Source organism: Oryza sativa, chromosome 8 (assembly GCF_034140825.1).
Source record: "Oryza sativa Japonica Group chromosome 8, ASM3414082v1".
Lineage (NCBI taxonomy): Eukaryota > Viridiplantae > Streptophyta > Magnoliopsida > Poales > Poaceae > Oryza > Oryza sativa.
Window position 1 is genome coordinate 1,826,571 of NC_089042.1, and position 12,418 is coordinate 1,838,988.

The following is a 12,418-nucleotide window of genomic DNA, read 5'->3' on the forward strand; positions in this document are numbered from 1 at the left end:
TATCTACTAATTATATTTCTATATAGACTATAGGCTCTTCTTCCAATATTATTTATTTTTATTTCTAAATTTTTATTATTTATAGTTGTATTTCTATGTGGAATCTAAACTCATCTTTCAATATTATTTAATTTTTAATTTTTAATTTCAGTTAATTCTAAATTGTATTTGACTTTAGACTCTTCTTCCCATGTTTTTTTAATTTTGAATTTTATTTATTTATAAATTGTATTTTATACGAACTCTAAACTCTACTTTTAATTTTATTATGTTTATTCTGAATTTTTGTGTTTTAAATTCCTATATGGACTCTATACTCTACTTCTAATATTCCTTATTTTTAATTGTGCTGAACTTCTATTGATTAACCACTGTTGATTGCTTTCTGATGCTAGGTAATCACCGTAGGATTCTGTTTTAATTATGTTGATTGCTTTTTTACGCTACGTATTAATCAGTATAGGATTCTGTTTTACGCTAGTATTCCGTTTCAAATTTACTGATGTCAGTTGTTAGCTGTTGCATGCCGTCATACATCAATCCATATCTAACATGTAATCTGTCATTGTAATAATTTGATTATGTTTCTGTTTCTATTGCGCCATAGGTGAAACGGACTATTATTTTCCAAAAACTTTTGTGTGGACTCATACTAAATCTCAGCCATTAAAATTTAGACTTATCACGATCCTAAGGTTAAAATTTAGACTTATCACGATCTAAAGGTTAATATTTTTCTTTTTTCTTTGATTAATGTGAAAATTTCTAGCTTCCACAGCGAACGTGATGCTTTTTTTTAGCTGTCTTAATAATATAATAATAGATAGATAGATATTTTTTGCGAGCCGAAAAAATCAGGGCGTTAAAATGGCGGCGCTGCCCGAACACCAGCAAGCTGCCCCAACCCAACGCTGAGGTCTGGTGGTGACGCGCGCGGCCTGGCGGAGGCGGCGGCAGTGACGATGGCCCGACGGAGATCAAAGAGCATTTTCGTTCGTTCACTATATATGCACAAACCATTCTGTGGCGTACGTGTTTGAGAATTCATGTTTGCAAAAAACCATTCTATGCATATATAGCGTGTTCTCTCTCTCTATATATGCATTTCTGTATATTTGAGAATGGAATTTCAGTGAAACCCACAGATTAGGACAATATTTTGGCCAAGCCGCGTTAATTTGGAGGATGTGGCACAACCTCAATTTTGTCAAGAATACACACATGTAACCAAATTCTCGCACCGTTACGCTAAATTTTTAAGTTGTCATATACTCAAATGCACCCAGTTGATAAAGTTGTCGTACTTAATTACTCCCTCTATCTCACAATGTAAGTCATTCTAGCATTTCTCATATTTATATTGATATTAGTGAATCTAGACATATGTATCTATCTAGATTCATTAACAACAATATAAATGTGGAAAATGTTAGAATGACTTACATTGTGAAACGGAGAAAGTATATGAAGTAATTTTTACATAAATGTATGCATGCACCCACTAGTTCTTGTGCCCAGCCGTGGCATAAATTTCATGTGCACGTGGCTCAATTTTCGCTATTAATTTTTTCCCAATGCCAGTATATATATAGAACAAATGGGCTGCTTATATCATACTCATATGTTTAATTGCGCCAGTGTTATTATTTCGTTACATTGGAAAGATTTTGTTTTAATAATGGATAATCCGGCCTCGACTATTTGAAAGCTGCAACTACATGTATATTTCAAGGTAGCATCAAATGCAAAGTACATAAGGATGGTGAGAAAATAAACTTAAATCACACCAACTCAACACAGGAGATACAACTTAATTACTACCTCCGTTCCAAAATGTTCTACCTAGTATGCGATGTGACTAAGATGGAGGAAGTATTTATTTAGGAAGAAATCATATTACTAAATCTCCATTAAAACTAGCTTGGCGAAGATTTACATGGTCGTTACATTGTCTCCACATTCTGGCACGCATTATGAATCAATTTTTATCGTCATCGCATATTTGTAGCTAGGCCCAAAACATTAGCTAGTTGTTACCCATAAAAACCTGCATATAAGATTTAGTTGAAGTTTTGTCAAAAGCCATATCATTTTTAGTAATCCATAGAACCCAACATAAAGCAAATTCTTCTACTAAAATATGTTTCTTGGTTGAGTCAATACCAATAAGCCAATTTCCAAATAAATGTAAGAAGTTATTTGATGGATTCATATAGAAAGAAATATGAACAATTCTCAAAAGAAATTTAGCAAAGTGACTATCAAAGAACAATTGTTCAATAGTTCCGCCGTACATACAAAAGAAACATTCTCTCCCATTTCAATTCCTTCGTGCTAAATTATTCCTAGTTAAAATCACCCTTTAAATAAATATCACATAAATATATTTATTTTAAGGGGTATCTTCTGTTGGAAATATAGTCATTAATCGGCATATTTTAATCCAAAATGTTAAAGCAATAATCATGGCATAAGCAGTGTAGGACGATCTTAACATAACCAGTAGCATACTATGCGCATCATGAATGTCAGGAACAGGAACATAACAGTAACGTATAGAGGCATCATGAAGAACAGGAACAAGAACATAGCGCACATAGTATAGCGATAGCGCTAACAATGGGAACAGGAATAGCGCTAACAATGGGAACAGGAGGAGAAGATTATACCCCGAGAATGGCCCTCTGCTGGATGGTGAGGCAGAATTGCCTCCGTTGTTGTTGTCGTTCACGGCACCTCCTCCTGGCGCACCAGCTCCGGCTCCTGTTGGCGGCGCACCACCTCCGCCATCTCCTCCAGCAGCGGCGGCGACTCCAGACATCGCGATGAGCAGTCGTGCGGGAGGCACTCCCCAAAAACCTGATCACCCGCCTACCCGGTGCAGATCTCAGGCGAAGGTGTGGTTTCGGAGGCTCTGCTCCTTCCAATCTCTCGTGCGCGCAAGAGATCAGAAGCGAGGAAGCGAGAGCAACTCAGGCGGAGAAGGAGAAACTAACACCGGGAAAGAAGCGATGAAAACGGATCGCACTCGCGGCCTCCTTATCTATCAGGAGAAAGAACGTGGACGCGCTGTTGCGGAGGGAATCGTGGGAACGTGGGTTAGTGGATGCAAAAGGATTGCGACGTGACGCACGCACGCACGCCGCCAGCCAGCCACGCCCTCGGCCTCGGCCCGGCCCGGCCCGGCGCGCGCGCGCGCGCGTGGCAATCCGACCCCCACCTCAACTGGTCAACAGGGAGCCTCCAATAATTCCCTATTTATGTTGAGATATTCCTCGCTTAAATCCTGAGGTGGTATTATTATCCTTAACACTTATTATGGGCCTTTGAGATTTAATAGGATAAGTTGGGCCTAACCCAATTATTCTAACAATCCCCACCAAATTTCAAGGCTCATAAGAAATGTTCTCAATGTTGTGCCTGTTTGATATACCAGGGTTTTGGTGGAGACTGTTAAGTTGAACTTCCACCTAGGAAATGAGCTACATCAGACCACAACTGAACAATGGACTATGCCTTGAATTGTCAGTTTTGTGTTATCAGGTTTCACTCAGAACCTTGACTGGTACTGGGCTGCCGTTCGCATCCCCTCTGTTTGGAGCATATAAGTCAAACTCCAGGCCTTTCATAAATATCTAGAGATTGTCCAAACCTCATAGACTGTGACTAGCAGTCGAACTCATATAGGTGTGTTCCTTCTAAGATGTTCTGCAGGTCAACATCTCTGCTTGGAAAAGCCACTCGGATCACATTAAGGCATGAGCCATCCTACCATGCAGGAAAGAAGAGAAGCACATTATGAAAATGAGCCCTTTTCAAGGGTCTCTTCTCTCAGTCACACAATAGTTTGTTTCGCTATCCAAATTCACGGGATCTCCGATCACAATGGACAGGTTTCCACTATTATGCAACCTTAGGTGGGTATCAAGCCCATTTCCCTCGATGCACTGTCTATCACATTATGTGGTAGCCCCTTGGTAAACTGATCTGCTAGATTTCTAGCCGTTTGGACATAGTCCAATGCTATCACTCCGGAGTTTTTCTGCTTTCTGACAGACTTCAGTCTTCTTTTAACATGCCTGAATGACTTCATGTTGTCCTTCGAACTGTTCACTTTAATAATCACTGTTTGATTATCACAGTTCATCAGGATTGCTGGTACTGGTTTTTCAACCACCGGCAAGTCCATCAGGAGCTCACGAAGCCATTCGGCCTCAATTGTCGCAGTATCTACTGCTGTAAGTTCTGCTTCCATTGTTGACCTCGTTAAGATGGTCTGCTTGCAAGACTTCTAGGAAACAGCGCCACCTCCAAGTGTGAACACATATCCACTTGTGGCTTTTATCTCATCAGCATCAGATATCCAGTTTGAGTCACTATACCCTTCTAGTACTTTTGGATACCCGGTATAGTGAATTCCATAGCTCATAGTGCCCTTTAGATAGCGCATTACTCTTTCTAGAGCCTGCCAATGATCATCTCCCGGATTTGAGACAAACCGGCTCAGCTTGCTTACAGCAAATGAGATGTTAGGCCTCGTTGCGCTAGCCAAGTACATCAATGAACCAATGATTTGAGAGTATCTCAGTTGATCCCTTGCTATTCTTCGGTTTTTCCTTAATAGCACGCTGGGATCATAAGGAGTAGGAGCTGGCTTGCAGTCACTATATCCAAAGCGACTCAAAACCTTGTCCACATAGTGGGATTGCACAAGTGTAATCCCACCCTCATCTCCTCTTTGTAGTTTGATGTTAAGAATAACATCAGCCTCTCCCAAATCCTTCATTTCAAAACTCTTGGACAGATAGTCTTTGACCTCCTCAATCACATTAAGGCTGGTCCCAAAGATCAATATGTCATCGACATATAAGCATAAGATCACCCCTTCTCCCCCACCATAGCGATAGTATACACATTTGTCAGCTTCGTTCACAACAAAGCCTGCAGATGTAAGCGTGGTGTCAAACTTCTCATGCCATTGCTTAGGTGCTTGCTTGAGGCCATACAAGGATTTCAATAGTTTACACACCATTCCCTCCTGACCTTCTAGTACATACCCGTCTGGTTGATCCATATAGATCTCCTCCTCTAGCTCTCCGTTTAGGAAAGCTGTCTTAACGTCCATCTGATGGACGAGAAGACCAAGAGAGGCTGCCAGAGCAAGTAGTACTCGAATCGTGGTCAAGCGAGCAACTGGTGAGTATGTGTCGAAGAAGTCCTCGCCTTCCTTTTGGGTATAACACTTGGCCACAAGCCTTGCCTTGTACTTTTCGATTGTACCATCAGGCCTAAGCTTTTTCTTGAAAACCCATTTGCATCCTACGGGCTTGCACCCATATGGACGCTCAACGACTTCCCAAGTACCATTAGACATAATCGAGTCCATTTCACTGCGTACTGCTTCCTTCCAGTAGTCAGCGTCAGGAGATGAATATGTCTCTTCTATGGTTCTTGGGGTGTCATCCACGAGGTATACAATGTAGTCATCTCCAAAGGATTTTGCAACCCTTTGTCTCTTACTCTTGCGAGTATCTACAATGTTGTCCTCCTCAGGATTTTCCTTAGGCGTTTGATCATTGTGTTCTATCGGTGCCAAGTGCTCATGGGGCATGACAGTTTCTTTACTAGAAGTGCTAGGTGTATGTTTCATAGGAAATTCATTCTCAAAGAATGTAGCACCTCTGGACTCAAGAATTGTACCAACATGCATGTCAGGTACTCCAGAGTTTACTATTAAGAATCTATAAACCACACTGTGGATAGCATAACCAAGGAACACACAATCAACAGTATTTGGTCCAAATTTCCACTTTTTGGCTATAGGTACATTTACCTTGGCCAAACAGCCCCATGTTTGTAGGTATGAGAGATTTAATTTCTTCCTTTCCCATTCCTCGAATGGTGTTACTTCCTTTCATTGGAATTTTATTCAGGACATGATACGCATTCAAAACTGCCTCACCCCACCATTCCTTGGAAAGCCCTGCAGTGTCTAACATAGCATTCACCCCATCTCAGTTAGAGTACGGTTCTTTCTTTCGGCCACCCCATTTGATTGGGGTGAATAGGGAGGCGTCCTCTCATGAATAATTCCAAACTCTTCGCAAAAGGATGCAAACTCATTGGAAAAATACTCCCCACCTCTATCAGACCTCAACCGTTTGATTTTCCTTTCAAGTTGGTTTTCTACCTCAGCTTTATAGATTTTAAAGTAATACAATGCCTCATCCTTTGTTTTCAATAGATACACATAGCAAAATCTAGTGCAATTATCTATCAGTGTCATGAAATATTTCTTTCCCCCTTTAGTCAACACGCCGTTCATTTCGCACAAATCGGAATGAACAAGTTCTAGAGGTGCCAAATTCCTCGCCTCAGATGCCTTGTGAGGCTTGCGAGGTTGTTTCGATTGAACGCAAGTATGGCACTTGGAACCTTTGACCAAAGTGAATTTTGGAATTAAACTCAGGTTAGCTAAGCGCGTCATACAACCGAAATTCACATGACAGAGTCGCGAATGCCACACATTAGACTAATCATTCTCGCTAATATGGTTCACAGCATTATGATTATTACACATGTCATTCAAAGAAAAGCGGAACAAGCCTCCGCTATCATAACATTTTCCAACAAAAGTCCCATATTTAGGTACGACACATTTATTGGACTTAAACACAAGTCTAAAACCTTCTCTACACAATAGAGAGCCGCTAACTAGATTCTTCTTTATTGAAGGGACATGCTGCACGTTCTTCAGCTGCACGGTCTTTCCCGAAGTAAACTTTAGATCGACCATACCAACACCATGAACAGCCGCAAGCGACCCGTTTCCCATCAACAAGGAGGAACCTCTCCCGACCTGGTAAGAAGAAAACAGAGAAATGTCAGCACATACATGAATATTAGCACCAGTGTCCACCCACCAATCAGGTGAATGAAAAACAGAGAGAACTGTAGATAATATTTTACCGTACCCCGATGTTCCTCCGCCCTCGCTAATGACCATGTTGGCAGACTTTCTGTCTTTGCGCTCAGGACAGTCCTTGGCCCAATGCCCAGACTTGTCACACACAAAGCAGTCTACCTTTGCCTTTCCCTTGTCTTTCTTCTTAAAATTGGTTGTAGCCTTGGATTTGACATCAGGCTTAACTTTCTTGTTATCGTGGGATGCATGAGGGTTCTTCTTCTGTACCATATTGGCACTAGAACCTCCCTCAACCTTTTTGCCCCGGACGTCCTTTGCCCTCGCCTTCTCCTCAACACCCAAAGAGCCAATGAGATCAGAAACACTGAACTCTTGTCTCTTGTGCTTTAGAGAAGTGGCAAAGTCCGACCAAGAAGGTGGTAGTTTGGCAATAATGCCACCCGCCACAAACTTGTCCGGCAACTCACAGTTGTTGTTCTCAAGTTCCTTAACCAGCATCTGAATCTCATGAGCTTGTTCTACTACAGAACGGTCATCGACCATCTTGTAGTCATAGAACTGCTCCATGACATATAGCTCACTGTCGGCGTCAGAAACTCCGAACTTGGCCTCAAGAGCATCCCACATGTCCTTCCCAGAAGGCATGTGCATGTATACGTCCACTATGTTGTCAGCGAGTACACTGATCAATGTTCCACGGAACAGGCAATCTGAAGCCTCGAACTTAGCCTCTTCCTCAGGAGAAAGAGGTGGTTCACTTCGTTTGCCCCGTGAAACATAGAAGCACTGCATCGCTGTCAACCACAATAGTGCACGTGCTTTCCATCTTTTATAGTTTGAACCATCAAAAGCATGTGGTTTCAGTGCAGCAGCAAAGCCAACTACCGAAAATGACCTATCAAGTTTTTGGATTGTTGGAAATATAGTCATTAATCGGCATATTTTAATCCAAAATGTTAAAGCAATAATCATGGCATAAGCAGTGTAGGGCGATCTTAACATAACCAGTAGCATACTATGCGCATCATGAATGTCAGGAACAGGAACATAACAGTAACGCATAGAGGCATCATGAAGAACAGGAACAAGAACATAGCGCACATAGTATAGCGATAGCGCTAATAATGGAACAGGAATAGCGCTAACAATGGGAACAGGAGGAGAAGATTATACCCCGAGAATGGCCCTCCGCTGGATGGTGAGGCAGAATTGCCTCCGTTGTTGTTGTCGTTCACGGCACCTCCTCCTGGCGCACTAGCTCCGGCTCCTGTTGGCGGCGCACCACCTCCGCCATCTCCTCCAGCAGCGGCGGCAACTCCAGACATCGCGATGAGCAGTCGTGTGGGAGGCACTCCCCAAAAACCTGATCACCCGCCTACCCGGTGCAGATCTCAGGCGAAGGTGTGGTTTCGGAGGCACTGCTCCTTCCAATCTCTCGTGCGCGCAAGAGATCAGAAGCGAGGAAGCGAGAGCAACTCAGGCGGAGAAGGAGAAACCAACACCGGAAAAGAAGCGATGAAAACGGATCGCACTCGCGGCCTCCTTATCTATCAGGAGAAAGAACGTGGATGCGCTGTTGCGGAGGGAATCGTGGGAACGTGGGTTAGTGGCTGCAAAAGGATAGCGACGTGACGTGACGTGACGCATGCACGCAGCCAGCCACGCCACGCCTCGCCTCGCCCAGCCCACGCCCACGGCCTCGGCCCGGCGCGCGCGTGTGGCAATCCGACCCCCACCTCAACTGGTCAACAGGGAGCCTCCAATAACTCCCTATTTAGGTTGAGATATTCCTCGCTTAAATCCTGAGGTGGTATTATTATCCTTAACACTTATTATGGGCCTTTGAGATTTAATAGGATAAGTTGGGCATAGCCCAATTATTCTAACATCTTCAACTTCCACATAACCTTATTTTTCACTATATAACCATTGTTTAGCAAGGCTAAATACATAAAATGGACCCAAAAAATACTATTGTGATGAAGATTTTATCTAAATGTCTTTATGATCATTTAGATTAGTATGCACAATCTTAACATGCCAAAGAACTAGATAGATTTTTATATATCATTGACAATCTTACCCAGTTATCCCAGAAGAGAAACATTATTGACCGTTATTATATCAAAAAGTTTGGGGTCTGACTCAACTGTAGTAAGGGATGAGAACGGTATAAAAGCCCCCGACCGTATCGACCATCAATTCCGTTTTATACGGACTGTTTAATTTGTTTCTGCGGACTGTTTAATTTTGGATTGCCCGGAAGTGAAAAGGTAACGATGTATAGGTGTTTTTCTGACCGTTTTAACGGTATACCATTTTGTGGAATTTCCGGAGAAATTACTGTATAAAATCGATAACCCATCAAGATATACAAAGAATTAACTATAAATCTTGTGTGTTCTAATTGTCGATGCATTAAGGATTTAGATCCCATCCTAAAATTTTATACAATGTCACATCGAATGTTTAAACACCTGTATAAAGTATTAAAATAACTAGTTGCACAAATTGTGACTAATTTGTGAGACAAATATTTTAAGCCTAATTGCTACATTGTCACGGTTATGGATACCACATACCTAATAGCAGTTGACTAGATCTTGGCAGGACCCACCACATACCATGTCTTGTATGGACATTGACCTCAGATATGGATGAAGTTCCGGATAAGAAAAGACAACCAGAGTTCTACATGGAAACGATAAGGACTACTTAGATTGTATCCATATTGGTCTCCCTAGTTCTACTTGGACAAGGGGACACATATGGGTATAAATACAAGACCCCCTAGGAGGAGAGGGGAGACGGACAATATAGACGCCACAAAGCCACAAGCCAATACAAGCCAACATACGCCAAGACAAGTCGCCGGATATCGACATCAGAGATATGCCTGGATTGACCCTATCCGGTACCTACAGAGGCCGGCCATAGGGATCTAGTGCTATCTCTGATCTCGTCGGGCACTGATTCGAGGAGGAAGACTACCCTGTTGTCGACTACGTGATGATACTCCAGTCCCGCTATGTCGACAACAGTTAGATAGGCTACCCCAAATATTGTACTGGTGTGATTATGGTGAATAAGAGCAATACCGGCTTCGGTCAACGGGATGTAGGGTTATTACCTGACAATTTAGGGGCCAGAACTTGTATAAAAATCACTGTCTCCATCTCTTTTACCTCAGTCTTGCGTATATCCTAGTACCAACGATCCCTATACCATGCAAATACCGGAATCGCGACATCAAACGTCGACATACATAATTTAATAATGTGGTGCTACAGTAAACATTTGCTAATGGCGTGTTAATTAGGCTTAATAAATTGGTATCGCGGTTTACTGACGGATTATGTAATTATTTTTTTATTAGTGCCCGAACATCCCACGCGACACCCTATATAATATCCGATGTGACACGCCAAAACTTTACACCCCTAATATCGTTAGGATTAGGATGTATTCAAATATCGTTGTTTCCGAGGCTCTATTCCGATAATTCCGTTTCTGGTATTTTAAGATGTTTTGATAGTATTGATATCGTTATGGTCTCTGACTCTACCACACCCATTTCGTTTTGAAGAAAAAAAGAGTAAATAAATGTTTTGAGCGTTTTTCCGGCATTTTTCGCCGCAAGTTATACTGCGATATGATAAAATTTTGGGAATGGTTTAGCTAGATACGTGGTGAAGACTGAAGCGAAGTGCCCGGGTTGAATTAGACTAGACAAGTAGACAGCCTACGTCACGTACTAGCAGTAGTGTGCTTATTTATTATTACTCCCCTTGTTTAAACTAATGACGTTAGTCTAACTACTGTACATTAAATAATCATCATGCATAAGACCCAGGTTACGTATTCGTTCATGCATTGCAAACTTTTGCTCAGTCGACATAAGTGAAGATTCTTTTTTGAACAAGCACATTCTCCACGGAGGTAATAAAGATTAACTACCACGAGTTGGCTAAAAGCCCCATGGAAGAATATAGTAGAATCTCAATTCCCAGAATATGTATATTGCTGATGATGTTGGTTTGCAATGATCATCAGGAGATATATATAGAGGGAGAGGGGGGAAAGATCCTTACAAAAATGACTGATATCAATGTACATGTCTTGTCAAAAGAACAGAGATACCAGCATATGGCTAACTGAAACATATTAATTAAGACCAACTTAGCTACTCCAGGACTCCTACACAAACAGAATGTCCAAAATGGCATGTAGGGTTTCTCCACGCGAAAAGATCAGCTGGTCTCCAGCTACTCCAGTTACACGTCCTTGACATGCTTCTGTGCTGGTTGAGGCACCCATGCCGCTCTGTACTTGAGTACCCGCAGTTTTTCAGCAATCTGAGCAAAAGTTAGTTCACAGCCAACTGGAAGCTCCTGTGTGAACAAAGCACGAGAGTACTTGCCCCATTCGTTGAACTCACAGGAAAATTTCTTAGGAACCTTCTTCTCAGACTTAGCTGTAGGAGGTGCAGAGAAAGTGCCTAAAACCCATCGCTGCAAGAGCGGGAAGCGGATGGATTCTGAGATGGTCACGACCGGCAGACTCAATGGGCCTGACCCAAGTTCTTCCTTCAGGCGCTTCTGTCTGACCAACTCTTCTGCCATGAGTAGGGATTGGTGACAATTCTTGAATGCCCTTCTGCCTACTTCAATGTTATGGCCACCTACATCATTATAACTTGTGCTAATATTGTTCATATTAAATACCCCTTCCTTCTCCTTCTTGGAGTAGTGCAGTTGAGAACGCGGAGGCAGACTCTCTTCAGCGTCGCTCATCCTATACCATTTTCCTGTCACAGTAAGAAGACAACATAGTACATTATAATTGGGGAACACATGCATGCTGGTATCTACTAGTAGAAGCTAAGATAATAACCACCGACTTGTGAGCTAGTTAAACTGGTGGTACAGGATGCAGAGGAATATTCACAGTACACATTGGGCAGGTATGTGCACCCTCATTGGGCAGGTATGTGCACCCTTCTAACTGATGCTAATATGCTACCACCAACCAATTAAAAGCAAGTCTGGATTTTGGAAAAGAAAATACATGCATGTCAGACTGTTTTTATCCTAATGCAATAAAACAACAGCAGAAAAAGGCAACTACTAGAAGTGCATGTTTTGTAGTCTAGTTAAGCAGTTGTTGATAATATAATCATCGGTAATATTGTGCGAAAACCAACTGAAGCAAGTAGCTAGTGATTTTGAAACATGCTAATGTATACAAAAGAAGTACAGAACGATATATACTATAAGGGGAAAAAAACTGTAGCAATATGTAGAACTATCAGAATACATGCTAATTTGTAGTGCAGTTAATGTGCATGAAGGGCAACAAAATTCCATGGATGGAAAAACCCAAACTGTTGGTCTATTTGAGTAGTTGCATTGCATGGCATTCTGTATTTTACATTTGTAAACATGTTCTCACACTTTCAAAACCATAGAAGCAAGGCAAAGTTCATCTCTTTAG